This window comes from Falco peregrinus, chromosome 15, assembly GCF_023634155.1.
Source record: "Falco peregrinus isolate bFalPer1 chromosome 15, bFalPer1.pri, whole genome shotgun sequence".
NCBI lineage: Eukaryota > Metazoa > Chordata > Aves > Falconiformes > Falconidae > Falco > Falco peregrinus.
In genome coordinates this window covers 2575675-2593648 of record NC_073735.1, presented here as the reverse complement: position 1 = coordinate 2593648, position 17974 = coordinate 2575675, and the positions used below count along the sequence as shown (strand labels likewise).

The window sequence follows — 17974 nt, the reverse complement described above, 5'->3', positions numbered from 1 at the left end:
GTTTCCTGTAAATTACAAAGTGAAGATGAGAAGCACTGGGAAAAGATTTTTATTTTTTTTCCTCCCCACCCCCCCAACCGCCATACTGTGGTTAGACAGCATAAAATCCCACTGCTGGGAGGAGTTATCCTTGTTAACATTAGTCACTTGCCACTGATGATCTTGTGCTTTGTCACTTGGCCCTGCTGAAAAGGTACAAGAAATCGAGCGTGCACGAGAACCCGGGCTGCAGTTGTGCACAAGTCCTTGTACACAGCTGAATCCTGCCAGCGAAGCACTTGTGCTTTGGTTTGGCAAGATGTGGCATGTATAGAAAGGAATAATCTTGGGTCTGTGCCAGAGAGCTGTAAATGTCACGTGGTTTTAGTGTGTCTCAATATTCATAGCTGAGCCCTGTTTAGAAGGTAAAATGAATATTTTTTCTGATTTCTAAATACCAGTCTAGAAAAATAATGTGTCCCTTCTGAATTGTTACAGCTCTTGCACTTCTTCCTCAGGATTAAAACATATTTTGATCCTATTCTGAGTTCCTCAGTGTATGCAAGTCTTGTAAAAAGAGAGCCAGGAGAATTGCTGTTATTTAACACACGGAGACACATTTCTTAACTTGTAGTGCGTGAAGACTGCAGGCTGCTGATAGCTGTGCTGAGATTCTCGAATTCATCCAGGCTGTGAAGCAAAGATGTCAGTGTTTGTACGGGCTTGTGGACCAAGGAGAATGTAGCGCGTTCACCTGTGATTTGCCTGTTGAACTTGGCTGTGTTATTTATATGCCACCTCTCTGGTGTGAAGCAGAGCCTGCGTTAGCCGAGCTGGCAGCATGCAGCTGCAGAAGTCACCTGGGGTGCAGAGGTGGGTGATGGAGCTGGGCTTGGCTTGGCCCCGACGAGGCGTGGGGCAGGCTGGCTGCCTGCCCGTGGGGAGAGCCGGCAGAGGGAGCGTGGCAGCCTCTCTGCTGGGCGCTTCCCTCCTTCATTCATTGCTCTCACACCAGCAAAAAGAAGATTTCCGAGAACACAGCTCGTGTCTGTCTGGGTGTCCTAGCACAGGCCCATTGCCGGTGTGACAGAGAAGGGTTTGGGTTTGGGTGTTGTTTTTTTTCCTTTGAGGCCAAGGGTAACATAAAGCCTGACCTTCAGGAGACAGTGTTGTGGTGCTGAAGTCGCGCTTCGGAGGTGGGATGGCATAGCAGGCGAGTGGGGCACGTACCAGCAGGGATGTGCGTGACCTGGGCGATCATCCTCTCCTTTAGGGAGCTGGCTCCAAAGCCTTGTGCAAAGGCTGCTCCAGCAGCAGCCTCCCTGTTAGTGAGGGCAAGTAGAAGGGGCTGAGAATATATTCTGGTCCCATCCGTTAAAAAGGTGGGAAGTGGTGAGGATTCCTTGTTTCCTTACTCAGTGGAGCGGAGAAACGCCTCTCTCAGCAGAGGGAAAAGCAAGTGCTAAATCTTACCTGGTTTTCCTTCTTAATTTAACCCAAAGATGTTAAACTGTAATTCACAGGCCACAAGTGATGACCCAAGCATTTGCACAGAGCTCTCGGGAGCCACATTAAAACAAAAGCCTAAGCGGTATTTTGACACTGGTAATTTCGGCCATGACTGTAAACCGCTCCTTGCTGAGTGCCTGCAGCGTTTGTCTCCCCAGGATGGGGAACTGCGCCTTCTGTCTCACATAGCACTGTACGGACTGCAGGGAAAGAGATGTTTCTGTGCCTTTTTTTTTCTGCTTTTCCTTAATCAAAGATGAGCAGGAAATTATGAGAAGCAATACATTTAACTCCCAGCTTTTCAGATGGCATTTTAAATGGTGAACTGTAGTGTGCCTCACTATAAATACCCGGCTGACCTGTTATCCCTGGGGACTTGGCACCGTCACCACAGCTGCAGTCTGTTTCGGGGGAAGTTTTATCTTTTTTTTACAAAAGGATTTTCTCTGCCCTCACCCTTTCGAAGCTAATACACCGCTGAGGTGAGTTTTGTATATCTACAAGGAGATAACATGGGTGAAATAAATAATTTCACATCTATATATTTCAATATTCCATTGATTTTCTTCACATCATCTGAAGATGAGCTAGTTAGGTGTGGGGGAAGTGACCGGCCTTTTCATCTCTAGCCCTTGTTTACAGAGTTTCTGCTTACCATACAGCCATTCGTGTTCTGTTGGTTTTTGATGTGGGGAACTGCTCATTCAGGATATTTTCACACGGCTCATCAGGAAGCCGTGATTGTGTCTAATACATCCAGAGTAATCCTGGGTTACTTGGAGTAGTGAGCTGCGGCGGCGTGGCTGTCAGGGCACGCTATCAACTGCCGAGCTGGCTGCTCCCTGCCGAAGGAAAGGTTAAAAAGATGAGAAGTAAAACTTGCACATTTCTCGGGGGGGTGAGGAAGGGGGAATACTACTTAGAAGCAATCTTCAGTTGAAGTTTTCCATCTCTGAAGAAGAAAAGAGAAGCCACAAGCAAATCACAGTGTCTAGGACTTTTATTCTTCTCAATATTTTATCTTCCTGCTTCCTAGTGCTATTAAGACAAGCCATTACTAAATTCATATTGAACGTGGTATACAAACAGTAAGGAAAATTGATCTTCTTCCTCTTTGCAACTTCCTGGGGCTGTGCAAAGGTACAGGCAGGGCTGGAAGTTCATGTGGAAACACAGTATGGCCTCCTTCTTTAAAGGTGGTGGTGTTTCCAACATTTCATTTTCAATTATAAATGATATACAGGAATTTATAAAGTCTAGTCTTTCTTTCACACAGCCGCTCTCTTGATGCTTTCATCATTCTCAGGCAAAATGATACATTTTTCCTTTTCAATCATTATCTGATGTGCTGGTTGATGTGCCAGACCGGCGCACCTGGGACTCGCGGAGCTAACCTGTAGTTTGCAGCGTGAATCTGCTCCTCTAGAACAACACACCCAATGTCACTCCTGACAGACCTCGCAGCCTGCCAAGCAGCAGAGGCAAGGTGACTCTTCAGGGTGAAAAAGTGACAGTTAAGAGGGATGCAAGTATGGGCCTGTGCATAGCTAAAGCTGGACACGTGGGAAGAGAAAATGGACAGCAGCGCAGAGGTATGTTTACCCCAAAGTACCTGTGCAAACGTAAGTGAGGAAGCTTCAGGGAAGGCTTGCTTGTGAAATACGTGGTATGTGTGTTATATGTTTTAAGTACCGCTGTCTAGAAACGGCAGTGCGTGGTCAGCAGAGGTTTGCACACACAGCTTCTGGGAGGGTGTTGGCCATTCAGTGTCAAAAATTACTTTGAATGGTTGAGAATTCTAATTTCATGTGGAAACAAAGCAAGTGTTATTTGGCAAAGAGGCTCTTTTGCTTAGAAAATTTTGGTCCTCTGGCTTTTGGGGTTTTTTTTATGATGAAAAACGGGTCATTGTGCTACTGTGACTGCACAAATAATTGACAACTGATAGAGTGGGACTGGATGTTGACTCGCAAGCTAATTCTCCTTTGGAGATGGCTGAGGTGCCACAGCCAGATGTTTACTGTCTGGATGACCTCTATTGGAAAGTGATTAAAAATGAGTCAGTTGGTTGAATGTGGGTCGTTCAAACAGAAGAACCTTTTCTTACCCTGTGAGGTCCTTGTGCTGCTGCCATGTCACCTGAGAGTTCTGCTAACTGAAAATGACCGTTTGTGAGCGCAGAAGTGGTGAGTGTTTCAGCTGAGAATGCCAAGATGCTGGCTCACAGCTTGCAACAGCTGCTAGCAGAGCAAGTCAGGATCTTTAGTCACAGCTTGCAAAGCCGAAGGCTGAGACTGACAAAGTGATGGCTCATGGTTTACAAGAGCTGACAGCCATCACCACTGCTCTGATACAGACTGCCCTCTGTGTTTGGTATTCCCATCTGTAACAATGCTAGCAGATTTGCAGAGCAGGAAGCAAAGTTTAAATGGCCAGTAGTTGAAAAGGATGTTGAAAGCGGTGGGCTTCAGTGGCTCAGTGGAAAAAAAGAGTTAACTGTTTTAAAATGTCTGTGTCTGGTTTTAAACTGTGGGGTTTTTTTCATTTTCCTTTGCATTTTTGCATTCCCAGAAAAGTGGGTGGATTGTATAGACCTGCTACCAGAGCAGGCAAGGTGCTAGGCATCTGTTGAAGCATTTAATAGAGAATGCCGTGTCCCACTCTTCTTTATTTTTTTTAATTTTTTTTTTTCATTTACATGCAATATCATTGCAGTGGAATTCTGTTGACTGCTTTAAAAAGCAGGGAGGGAAGGAGGGACAGCATTCTCTACTCAATTCATCATACCTTTTCAGATATTTCAGAAAATGTGAATGCATTTCATTTTTCATTTGTATTTCCTTCTGAAACTCCATCCTTTAGCAATAATGGTCACATTTGTGTCCTTGAGTAAAATTCAGAGAAGGGTTCTGGGGTGAGAGCAAATGGTCTTGAAATAGTTCAAGGTGTTACACAAGTGGGATGTTTAAGCTGTGATATGAAGTTGCAAAAAGCATTTTACCTGTGGAATTTGAAAATCACATGGGCTTGTACACAGCCCAGAGCAGTGTGAAACCTTACCCACACAAACCTTGCACTCGGCCTTGGACAGAAAATACTCTAGGGTCAAGAAAAACTTGTTTCATATTTGTCAAAGCCACGTGAAGGGGCTTGGCCAAGTCTCCATGTCCTTACTGCTAGCGCCTGTGCTTTGGTCCCACCATCTCTTGTACTCGTAACCCAGTGTCACACCTCAGGGTCACCCAGGCAGTCTGAGATGTGGGAAGTGGGAGATGAGCAATTGGAAAGGTAAAACACAGAACTGGAGAAAGCACTGGTGCCGTGTCATAGAGCCTTTGCACAAGGAGCATAAGAAACTCACAGTTCTCACCAGCTTCTAAAAGATGGGTCGTTTTGGTTGTGCACTGCTAGTGCAAGCTACTCGTGCTTCCGCCATGGTACAGAAAATCACGATGTGAAAACTCCCCAGCCGCTTGGCTCCATCCAGAGAAAGTTGTAGGTTCGTAGGCACGGAGTGGTGGCCTTGAAGGGAGCAGTGGCCATGGAGGGAGGAGAAGCCTCTGCAGCCCTCGCGAAGCCTTCCACGGAGCCGGCGAGAGGCGCTCTGCCCCTGCCTGCACCGCTGCCGTCACCTCCCCGTGCACCGAGGCGGCGCGTGTCCCTGGCCGTGGGCAGAGTTTCACCTTGCGCTTGCAGTCTGGGGGCAGTTAATGCTGTCGGAAAATCCAGCCTTACCTTTCACCTACTTTCCTCTTGGGAAAATGCCCTTGACTTTGATTTACTCTGGATACTGCTCAGCTGCTGCTGAGAACCAGTCCAACCGCCCATTCGATGCCCATTAAAATAAAGTCAGTGGAGTAATGCAAAAAGTTACCGGACTGGGGCTCGGCTAGCAATGAATTCACTGGTTTTCATGGTCTGTTTTGATTTGGAAATGGCTCGGGGATAACGTGGTTAATGTTTTGAAAAGCTATTGTATCCACAAAGAATGCAACATTTTCTTAGATGCAAGATGCACTTAAGTGTTTTGTAGCCTTGTTTTAGTGAAGCGTTTGTATCTGACAGTTCTGAAATGTTCTCTTAAATGGAAAATGTTAGCTGAGTTTAGATTTTCCCCCTGTAGCGCTTCTCCTTTTATAAGTCATGTCTGTGGTTTCTGTTTTTACTGTGCTCAGCTTGAGGAGGGTCCCAGGACTGGGTCTTTGTAGTATCATACTTAAAGGCATGTGCAAAATGCCCCTAGTTAGTGAGTAGTAACACCTGTGTGTTAGGGCTGGAGGTTTTTTTCATCAGTGGATCCAGTAATAATCAGCAAAGGAGGTCAGGAGCGTAATCTCCACTTTACATTTGAAGAAACTGAGTCAGGGAGAGGCAGTGACTTGTACAAGATCAGCCTGTAAATCGGGGGTCCTTTGGTGCAGTGTCGCAGCCCCTCGCTCTTTGTACCTGCTGTTTTCTGACCCCCCCCTTGGGTGCCGACAGAACCGAGTGGGCTGCCAGCCTTACCGCGGGAAGCGGTGCGGAGAGGGCTGCTGTCTACTGGGGGCATCGGGGCTTGTACAGCAGGCGGTCCCCACGATCCGAGTGCTTCCACAGGTGAATCGATAGTAGCAGTAAGGGCCCAGTGATGAGACTGGAGCTTTCTGCTTGCTTGATTTGCGTGCGTCCCTTCCCCATATAATTTGCTCGATAGCTGCAAAACGTAGTAAGATCTCCTGGTATGAAGCTGCCTGGGATGGGACACGGCTCAGCCAGTTTAACTCTGAGGCTATGCTAGTCACTCAGGTTGTCTTTGTAGCCAAAAGGAAGAAAGAAGCACCTCCAGACAGCAATTTGCCTCGTTCGCGTCAGGCATACCCGAGATGATAATTACCCGGCAGAGGCATGCTGTTCTCTGCCTGAATAAAGGAGCAACCAGGAAGAGCGCTTCAGCTGAAACACCTGGCTTACAGGGGAGAGGAATCCTGTCCTTGGGAACAAATGCATATAATGAGTCCAGATGACATGGTTTAAGTATTAAAACAAGTGTTTCCCAAGCTTGCACTGTTTGGATTTGACTTTTCTGTACAGACATGTCTGAACTAGACACAGATGTGAGCCTGGGTAGTCCTGGGTCTTCCTTTTCACGTGGTTTTCTAGGAGCTGAGCTGAGGTAGGTCACACTGGTTTGCAATGGAGAAATATTTGCTGTTAATGCTGATTTTTACCCAAAGAGGATCTCGCAAGTCCCATCAAGTTTTGCCTCAGGAGTCAATTATTTTGAATGCAGCCAGGGTGAGATGATTTGTGAGGAAGCTAACTATGAACGAAAGGCTCCCTGGGCCACCAAATCCGTGCTCAGTACGCAGAGTGCTGCGGTCAGGACACAGGTGGTGGCTGAGGTCTGCCGTGAGTTAGGTGCATGTAAGCTCAGTGTTGGCATAGCAAGTGCACGAGCTGAAATAGCTGGGTAGTAGCTTGTGCCTTTGACGCAAGGGAAAACAAACTGAGTCCTGTTGGTAGTGGATCTGACCCAAGTGGTTCCCAGGACGCAGGAGGTTGTCCCTCTCCTAGAACAAATGCCATGTGCTCCATGTCTTTCTCTGGAAGTGGAAGAGAGGAAGCAAAAGTGAACAGTTGCTGGAAATGCTCACAACTTAGTAAGGCAAAGGACTGTGAAGTGTAACATATGGTCATGCTCTTGGTAACGCTGTGAAACAGCGGACAGAGCAGGGGATAACGGGGACATCCTGCCAGAGGAGCCTTATTGCTTCTTCCTTGATAATACAGCTGGCTGCAGAGCTGTCCTTGCAGCACAAGCATCGGGGGGGCACAAAGCATTGAACCCGAGCTTCACGCTTTGGAAGTCACTTTTGATATATTGTGGTTATTCCAGGTGCTTTCCAGGACAGCGTGAGGGAGATGGGGGTGTCCCAGCATAACTACCCTGCAACAGGAGGCAGGCAGGGCAGAGACTGCCGGGCTGCTGGCAAACGAGCTGGCTCCCGAGCTGGAAGCAGCATAATCATATCAGCACTGTGCTTGTGTTAATAAGCTCTGCTGCATCATGGCAGTAATTGGTATTTGCATAGCACTTCGCAAATACAAAAGCATTGCTTAAATGCAAATGATAAATAAGGTTGGCTTCCAGCCTGCCTGTATAGCTTGCCCTCTCAGTTAATTAGGCAGTTAGATACTTGTTACGAATGTAAAATAAAGGACTGAATCAAATATCTTTTTTACAGTTTGGTTCTGACTAGACGGGCTCATTCCTCTTCAGGTGAGTAGCTGGGCTGTGAAACCATTTGAGCTTAGAAAACTGTTAGTAACGTGCAACCTTTGGGGATATTGATTCCAAGGTGCCCGAAAAGCCACGGGAACGGCTGTGCTTCTGGTTTGCTTAACGTGAGCCGCTGTGCGATGAGATTTACAGGGCTCAGCGCCATAATGCTGACATTACTTGAGAGGTTTTCATCCTTCTTGGTGTCGATGGGAATTTAAATTCGGGCATGCGCGTAGCTTAGTTACTGTCTCGGGGATTTATTGGACGCTAGCCATGTGCTTTTTAGCAATAGCAAACTCCGTCTTTGTCTTCTCAAGGGATTGTTTTAAATTGTAGTGCAGTTTGGGCAGGCAGCACAGTATACTCTGATAATGCATTCAGGGTGACGTGAAAAGTTCCAAAACGTGTGTTATTCCTCTCTGCTACGGAAAGGGTAATCATGGCAAATTAAAATACACAAGTTAGTGTTTCTTCCTGGGAAATGAAGTTGGATATTTCAAATTTACATAGTAATACTTTCTTTTTAGCTGTTCTAGAACCCTGAAAATTTATGCTACTTGGCAAAATGAGGCTTTGTGTTCATACCTTGCGGGAGTTTAGGCTACTGCATCATTTAGAAATAGATTACTCTTTAACATAACATATTTGAAGATTAATAATTTCACAAGTTTCTGAGCATCCACTCAAGACAGCAGCTCCTTGGAACAAGGTCTATTTTTATTGAATTATTTCACAAAATCAGCATTGCATTCAAATATTACAGTCTTGCAGTACCATCCTGAAGTACTGTATTCAGCTGCTGAAGTGATACTGCAAAATGACTGTCATTTCATCACAAAGTGAATGCATACGAAACCAAACATTGGAAATCATCTGTTTGGAGAGAAAAAAAAAAAAAAAAAAAGAATTACATGCTATGCTAGTAGGAGACAGTCTGAAATACAACAGCAAAACAGCTTTGCAAAGGCCACCAAAGTTCAGAAAGGGAAAACAGCATCATAAAGAAAATCAGTCTTAATAAATTACCAGCCCTCTGGGAATTGTCTTGTACTCTGAAAAGTAGTTCTGTGTTTTCCTTCTCACCAGAATGATTAATGGACCAGTTCTGCCAAAGGTAGCATGTTAAAGCGAAACGTAGGCACTAAAAATGAAAGCTTAGTACTTTTGCAGCTGCCCATCGTGAAATTGGGTTCTCTAAGGAAGAGGCAAAAATTAGAATACTTGCAAAGGAAGCTGGACCACTGAAATAAAGCAGTTTAATTCTGAGCCATCAGAGGAGACTGGAAGCACATCAGAAAGATTTATTACCCCCAGATAAATTCCTTGCTTAGGCCTTCTACTTTAGTCACTTGACTGTGGAATTAAAATTAGGAGCCTAGCCACTGCAGTTTTCCCTCTAAGCAGAGATTTGACCTACTAGATTCAGTCTCCTGCTCTTAATTGCCCGTTAAGGTTTTGTCTTTCTCCATGGGCTCTATGAAACCCAGTGTTAGCAGCAGGATGAGTGTATGCCTCGTGGTGGTCTGAAGGTGATGCTGGTCAGTACCCATTTCTTCTGACAGAAATACTGTGTGCCTTTGAACACGTCCCAGTTTTTTTATCAGCTGCCTCGCATGCTTTCGTGATAACTTGCTGTATGATTGTGCCCCTTGCAAAAAAAGCTTTCATCTAGTATAACATGTAGTTTGTCAGCTGGAAGTAATTTGTCCTACCCAATATTTGGATGTACTGTTTGGCAGTTCAAAATTCTGAAGGCCAATTCCCCTTTGGCATAGGTTGGAGTGGCACTGCTAAAACATTCAGTGTATTAGAGAGGAAAGCCAGGCGTGTGTCCAGAGTTTCTGGATGAATCAACCCCGCTCCCATCAGCTGCGACGTAGGCAGTGCTTTTCAGCACTCCAGCCTCTGCCAGCCCTGTCAGTGGCGACCTTCAGATTTACACAAACCCTATTACCCAGGAAGAACAAGTTGTCAATTGACACTTGATAAGTATGAAATTAATTAATCCCTTTTCTGTTGAAGCAGGTGGCACATAAAGGTCTGTCAGGTACGTTGTTCTGGCTCACCATATGATTTACATGTGCTCGTCTTCCTCATGGAGATGAGTCAGAGGCAAAAGAGTTTCAGTCCAGTGAGGATTTGAGTGTGTATTTTAAGTTGCTACACGTTCTTGATTTCTCCTGAGACGGAGATGCAGTAGGGACTAAACGTCTTAGCTGATATCACTGATATCTCAAATGATAATCTGTGGGATGGAGAGTATCAGGAGAGCAAAAATCACAAGCCTAGACTGCAGCAAGCCACTGAAAATAACGGCTCAACTTCGCCCAGTTGCTGGGGGTGGATAGCTTCCACTTCCCCCGTGGCTGGCGCTGTTCCCATCCCTGTTGTGGTGGTCTCTGCACTACGCTCCTGACATCACTGCTCTTTGTATATTCCTGGACTGTTAAATGCTCTCCAGCTGGAGGTTTTGCTTTGTAAAGCGCTCTGTTCATACAATGGTTTGTCAGTAGTTATTTACAATCCGAAGGTAGGTTCTGAATCTTTGAAACTGCCCACCGTGTGATTTGATTGTCAAAACTGTGTGGAAGTGCTGCCTGTGTAAAACATGTTGCTTTGCAGCCGTGTGTCTGCCTTGGGCACGTGAGCGCTGTGACCACGCGAAGCCTGGTCGGTGGGCAGAGATCCTTTTGCAGTCATGGTAAGCACAAATGTGGATTTTCTCACATTACGTGCATTTCTCTTGGGTTTTTCCTGTAGCAAAAAACCTGGCTTTAATACTGGTATATTGGGCAGGGGAGGGAGCTTTCACTTTGGGGTATCACATCATTGGTTGCAATTAATTCCTTTGGTTTTGTGAGAGTGTGGGGTGTCGTTGCATTAGAAAGCATGTTTATGGAGGTAATCCACTTATCAGGCCAAGAACACGCTCTCTTTCTACTAGACAGCAAATTAGTTCTTCCCTTACCAAGAGAGATAATAAGGGATATTCTGACCCAGAGGAGCAGGGGAGGGCATGGCATGCAGCTGACAAGATCAGAAACAGAAGCAGAAGCAGGAGATGAAAAATACATTTCTTGAAGAATGGCTGCAAAATACAAGTGATCTACTGCAGCAACTCATTCATCAAGGGAATTTGGCCTTGCCTCACTCTAATCTAAATTGAATCTAATTTAGATTCCAAGCAAGGGATGGGAATCCTTTCCTGAACCAAAACAAGCCTTGCCACCTCCTACCTTCTCATTACTCATTCCTTAATTTGTTTGGGTTTGTTATGTAGGGCACTCAGGAAGAATAGCTTAAAGCTGTGTGTGCCTGTGCTAAATCTGATGTTATAATCACGGCTTTGCTGTACATTGGGTTGATTTTTGATGCAGTCGGAGCTGGTAATGTGCCTCTGCCTGGGGCCCCCAGGAACTCGGGCGTGAACGTCTTTCTCTTCGTGCCTGAGCGCTGAATTACTTGCACCGCTGCTTGACTTAGTCTGGGGGAGACTGCTACAGCCCTGGGCTCAAGCAGTTTTCTCTGGGCCTTTTTGTTCTAAAAATCAGCTCTGCTCATGCCTACGTACATCGATCAGAACAGTCCTGGAAGAAGGGGCTGGAAGATAAGTTTTTTTCATTTTTGAGTTACCATGCTTGCTGACCTACTTTCTGTTCTTGCATTATAAGCTGATAAACAGCAAAACTTGGCCTCCTAGTCTGTGCATGTCTGGGAAGACTAAATGGCATAATTCCTTCCCTGAGGCTTGTCAGGACTCCCAGCACCTGAACGGAGGTTCAGCCTGCGCTCAGGGCTGTGGCAGCATCGGGTCGGGGCTCTCTTGCCGATTGCCTCTTGAAATGTGTGCCGTGTCTTTTCTGAGCCCGTTTCCTGAGGAGTGAGAGGGGACGGGATTTGGGCATTGATTCCAGTAGAGAATCCCGTAACATGGGGCACGTCAGGACGCTGCCTTGGAGCATGTCCCAAACCATCACGCTACCTCGTAATTTTCAGACTCACTGCCTGATTCTTTGAACATGTGCTCCTCAGAGTCCAACCTCTCTTGCTCCTGGAAACCCATCCCAGTCAGAGGTGTTTGCTTCCCTGTGAATACTCTGCTGCCTTACAGAAACCTCCTGTGCTCCTGTGGGTACGTGCCCCATAGCCTGGTCACTGTCTTAGTACCGTAAATCTCGTCCTACCTACCTGTGTCGTTCCCATGCAACTAATTTGTCTCCTCCTGATTCTAAACAACATGCCTGGATCTGAACAAAATGGTGGGTTGAGCAGGTTGCTACGCCCCAAGGGTAAAGAAGTTGGTTGCCAGTTCAGGACATGGACAAAACCTGCCTGCAAGCAGTGCGAGTCCTGCTTTGGGGAACAGGAAAACTGAGTGGCTAAACAGGGATGGTCGGAGTGGCTTGGAAGAACTCAAAAAAAAAAAAAAAGGGGGGGGGTATCACGATGTCTCTTGAGAATTTGCTGGAAGGAAAATCAAATGATTAGTTTCCCTGCAGAACTGAAGGTATGAAAAGGGCTAAATATTTGCACTGACCCAGAGTGTATGTAGTTTACGTATCTGAAGTCCTAACTGAGAGCGAGTTTTCTGCCATCTCTATCTTAACGCTCATCAGGACTGTGTGCCCTATTTTAGTAGGGTTTGCCAGTTTGTACTCGCCGGCCTCCTTACGGAAAGTATTCTAAGCCACGTGAGACAGGTGGGTAATAAAACGCTTAGTAGCAACCAGCTGGTCATGGGAGTAAGGATTGTGGGCAGGCTGCTTCCTTCCCACTTCCGAGAACTGCACCAAAAAACAAGAACCTCTATCACATGCGAGCGCGCTGCGCTCCCGACCGCTCCAGGCAAGGGCTGGGAAGCTTTGTTCTGGTTGCAGGAGGAAATTCCTGTCGAAACCAAGACTGGGTTGGCCTCGTTAGAGCAGGACACAGGCGGCAAAACATTTCCTTTCCCAAGATTCCTGTCTTGTTACGGAGATGAGCATCGGGGTCTGCTATTTAATGCATCCAGCCCCTTCCCGTGCTGCAGTCATTGTGCCGTCTTCTCCTCCAACCCGTTTTAGTGATGCCTTGTACTCTCGCCTGGTTTTTATCTCTGAAGTTTTCTCTCAGCTGCTGCTCGGCACTTTGATGCAGTTTAGCATGTACATACCTGGCGATACTACCATTTTGTTACATTTTGAGCTGAAAAGAATTTGCAGTTTGGTGTTTAGGGAGGTTTTTCAGACGTGTGGAGGACACCCCATGAAATAGCTGTTTTTTAAATTCTTAATAATTACATTGCCAAGGGAGGATGAGCCTAAATTCTTTTGGGTTTAAGAAAGTGTTTTTAAAAATAATTCTGAAACAGCTGGAAATAAAAAAAAAAAATTAGTAACTGACAGTCTTAACATGCAGCTGATGAGCTTTTCTGCCTGCTTAGCTAATTGACAGGTAGGACTTTATAGCTAAGCCCAAGTTCTGCTCGAGTAGACTGGGTCTGAGAGCTGTTTGTGAGGGCTCTTTGGAGTGAGCTGTGAGCTCTTTTTTCTGTGACAAGTGTTTCCATGTGACTAGGAAACGCTGCCACTGTTAGCATCCATAGATCCCTTTGGTGACAATGCCAATATTCAAATCAAAACTAGAACAAGCCAAGGAGCTAACTCCTCCTCGCAGCAGGGCCGTTGTCTGTGTTTTGTATCTTCCAACATAATCAGAAGACTTGAACCTTCCAAGCCAGCATTTTGGCTTTGAGGCTAAAATAACACACAGGAAAATCTATACGCTACTGGAAATGTTCCTGGCTGCATTAGATCTTCGTTATCAATCTAAGCCTGCATTTGGAGCTGTGCCGTGGATTCCCAGACTTGTGTTCAGTGTTGCTCCATTTCGTGCTTGTTTTGAGCATGAGGCATGGCATGTCTATTGAGCTGGCTGATGACTATTTTCGCTGGAGAAGAGTAAATTAGCAGAACGTGGAGTCAGTATATAAAGAACTGTGTAGCTATTTGCATATTTAATAATTTGCAATTCATTAAATGCAAATGACTTAATGCCCCAAGAGGAAAAATGTATGGGAAGAGGAGGAAAGAACCATGAAATGTTTCGTTGTGAGATATTGCCAAGAGGAAAGCTGGTTGTGTCACCGGGTTTCAGTCTGTCAAGGACTCTCTGAAGGTGAAAAGCGAAAAGCAAAGGTTTTCAGTACTGTAAAGGTACTACAGCAGTTCCTGTGTGTGTTGGCAGCCCGTGTGTTCCCAGAGCGTGGTACAAGATGGGGAAAAGCTGGGACTGCAAAGCTTTGCCTAGAAAGGAAAGTGAGGTGAGCAGGTTTTGCTGAGCCAGGGGCACAGGGGCAGGAGAAGGACCGACGTTGCTAAACAAGCCCACGCGCGATCATGGGACAGCAATGAAGGTATGGGGGTCAGTGCTGGGGCGGAGGCTCCCAACCTGGTCATCGGAGCAGGAAACGGGAAATTACGGGCCCTCACCTCAACCCCGGAGCTAATCTGGGACCTTGAGCAAATCGCTTCACCTTGACTTACCTCTCTTTCCACTTTTCCCCATGGGAGGGAGGACTCAACACCTCACGGGTTCAGATGTTAAAAGACTTGATTCCTTTATGGGTGGATGTGCGTGCCGTACCCCCTGAAATCAGATGCAGGTGCCGCACTGACCTTTCTTGTCTGTGTCGTCTTTCAGATTCCACATTTACGGACCCCACAGTAGCTGGGAAAAGAAAATCACACTTAATACTCTGTCACAGGCGCACTCAGGCGTGTTAGAGAAAGCACTTTTCTTTCTAAATTGAAATAAGCTTCCAGCTTCTGCTGAGGATGTGTGAAATGTTATTTATGCCTCAGAAATAGCTTCATGCAGCACATGGCACTGGTGCATTTTATTTCTCTGTTTCTTAGAGGAACAGCCAGTGTTGACACTCATTTGTGTGCTGTTGCTCTTAGATGTCAGGAAAGGGTGGGAATGTCTGTGGTGTGGGAGAAAAAGACTATTTATAGAACAAACATCTCCTTTGTTAGGAAGTGTCATTCCTTGTATGGTTTACATCGGGATGGGTGTAAGAGGAGGAAGGATTATTGTCGGAGCACAGGGAGTTGCCCTCTGTGGTGAGCCATCAAACCCCACTGAGCATCTTGCACAGCAGCTGTCCGGGAGCCTGGAGTAGCTGCGATATGCCGGAGACCAGAACGTAATCCTTGCCAGGCAAATGGAGTATGGTTAAGTGCAGCTGACTGAGAACATCTGTCAGGGCTCTGGTTTATAGTGCACAGCTTGGTTTTTAATGTAATGAAAACCTAAAGATAATGTATTTCATTGGAAAAGTTTATTTTGTCTCTTCCCCCAAAGGCACTTCTGACAACAAGTGGACCCCCCGTTACCATCACTCACCAAGCGTGCGGGCTCAGAGCGACCTCTGCTTCCCTCGGCCTCCCAGTTGTTCTGATCCTCTACAGAAAAGCCCACAGACAGTCTGGATAATACACCGTGTCTTGGGGGTTTAGAATGAAAGCTGTGCTTCCAAAAATGTTTTTAATCCAAGATTGTTCCCACTGAATGACAGAAGTATGAACTAGCTGCCGTAAATGTATTGTGAGCATCCTGAGTGCACGAATGATCAGAGTTTAATAGTTCAGGTACTGTTAGGGGCTGGTGGTGGTGTGTAGTGCCATTGGAATGGAAATGATCATGCCACCACTTAGCGCATCACATAAGTGGCCTTTCACCTCATTCTTACTGGGCATTTGTGACCGTGTGGACAGCTTCCAGCATAGCTGCTTTTATAGAGGCACATAAATGCGTCTCTAAGTGGAACATATGTTCATAGGGTCCTTTCATACAGTGTTCTCTCTCCCATGCGTTCAGTATGACTCCTTATCAAAAATCACTTGTTATCATTGGATAATCGTACCTGAACGAGGATCTAATCCAAGTGGTTTCCTGTTTTGGTTATTCAAATGTATGCATAAGAATAACAATAAGGAAAAGGGTATGTAAGTTGCAGATAAAACTTAATTCTCTTCAGAACAGCAAGCTTGCCTCTCAAGTATGCGTAATACCAAATACCTTTTGTTTTTTTTAATAGGAAGCCGTACTCATAATAATAACCTTCTGGCAACATTGTGCCGATGTTTTGTATTTCTGCATGTGCGAGAGTGATCAGGGAGTGTACATCAACAGCGTCCCTTGCTCCCGAGTTGGACAGCCCCATCTCTGGCACTAGAAGGAGACTGTTTCTGTTTCCAAAGTAAGTACCATCCAAAAAGCTGGGTTTGGTTTTGTTTAGTTTTGAAGGTGGGCAGGTAATAACGGCACCATTAGGACCAAAGAACACTCTTGAACTTGATTCATCTTCCATACGTTGCTGGCAGTTGGCACTGTATCTTTTTTTTTTTTTTTTTTTTTTTTTTTTTGTCTTCCCTCAGTCCTAGCTGAAGCACAGACTCGAGCAGATGACCTAGTTTCAGCTGAACTTGAAATAAGCAACCTCTGTGACCTTCAAGCAATTACATGCCTTGGGTAGCTGGCTATCCTGGCTGTGGAGCCAAGAGTGCTTTTGTTGGGCTCTGTTCAGGGGCTGTTGGTGCAATTGAATTATTCCACGTGCCTTCCAGCTTGGCCAGTCTCACAGACATGTTTTGATTTCTTATTATTTCATTTATCTTAAAGAACTGGCTGATGTCTGGCAGAAATACGCTGAGGTTTATACCTGATATCAGCAGTTATGGATTCATTCTTCCGAGAGCATCAGGGGGGTTTAATTATAGCCAAAGCCAGTGTTTTATTTAGCCTGTAGTTTCATGTAAAAAGTAATGACTTACTGTAATTGCTTACTGCATGCAATACAGTCTATTTTTGTGTAGCATCCTCTGCTCAGTGCAAACCACCTGATCTTTAGATGCACCACGGAGCAAAGAGTCAGCGCCTGCCGGTGGGCAGTGAGAGGGGACAAGGGCAGGTGAAGCCTGCAGGTAATGCTACACAAGCTGGTGAAGCAGGAGAAAGTAAGGGCTGCAGTGGAGGGGCAGGAGTCAGGCAGGGCAAAGAGGGCAGCAGGAGTGAGGGAGAGGAGGAAGGCAAGGCAAGCATGTGGAGTAGAGTTGGTACTGTGTTCCGGGGTTTAGTCTGGACAGGAATTTCTGCATCCCTCCTGCTTCTATTGTGTCACAGAAATCTAATTCTGAAGCCTGTATCAAGACAGTGCATCACTTAAGTCCTTTATGACCAAATGCTTTTCAAATGTGACAGGTACCGACAGAAGAGCTGTTCTGTTTCAGGGACTTCATGGTTTTGCTAAATCAAGAACTTCAGATCTCTGGGGTGAAAAGGGAATATTTGCACGTGCACGCAAAGTGTTAAGTTTTGCAGCTGATTCAGTTGCTATGTGTGACTTTAATGGGGGTTGCACCCCCATGTTTTCCTAAGAGAATTGATCTACTTCTGTAGAGTTTCACAGTAACTGGGGGAAATGTGTGATACAGCACATCATCTATTTGTAGATAAATTAGAGTTTTCATAGAGAGATTACTTTAACCAGTCACCAGCTGGATACTGAAGTAGTGACAGTCATTAGATCGTGGGACTGAGGCTACACTGAGCTCTTAGCCCAGCATCTGTAAAGCGCCTTCTCTGTGCTGGGGACTCTCCGAGGCGAGTAATTAGCAGCCATAACATCAGATGACAAACGGATGCAGCTAGAAAGACGAGGAGGGTCCAGAAACGGCAAGTTTCTGTAGCTCGGGGATGTGCCTTGCCTGAGAGCTGCTGCGGCGGGGAGCGGCGCTGGGCGCAGAGGGGACAGCGCTATCTGCCGGGCTGGGACAGCCACCGGCACTGCTCAGCACCACTTACCTGCACACAGCACACGCTTACGTACATACGTGCACACACATGTTCTCTCCCTCCCTCTTTCCCCACCCCCCACCCCGCCCTCCGGGATTTTCCCCCACAGTCTCTCCTTTTCCTGTGCATTATTTGGCCTCTGGATGGAAACCTAGGATTACTCAAAATTTGTTTGATTTTTCCTGGTTGTTTCTTTGTTTAAAGTTAATAAAACAGCTATGAAAAGTAAGCAAACTGCAGCGGAATACCTAGCCAGGAGAAGGTGCCTGCTTAGATGCTGCAGTGCTAGCGAGGAATTCCCTTTGAAAATGGTGGGTTTGAAGGAGGCAGTGACATTGTACAGATTCAAAGCTCTGTGTAACTTCCGCTGTTTTACAAAGCACCTTT

General features: G+C 46.0%; 1 protein-coding gene across 1 annotated transcript in view; it reads left to right on the top strand.

Annotated features, from left to right (window-relative positions):
* SCN3B (sodium voltage-gated channel beta subunit 3) overlaps positions 1–17974 on the top strand; it is a 55752-nt gene that overhangs the window by 23666 nt on the left and 14112 nt on the right. Inside the window, exon 2 of the mRNA XM_055819261.1 lies at positions 15831–15992. The gene's annotated coding sequence lies outside the window, so the exon portion shown is untranslated. The remainder of the gene's footprint in view (positions 1–15830; positions 15993–17974) is intronic.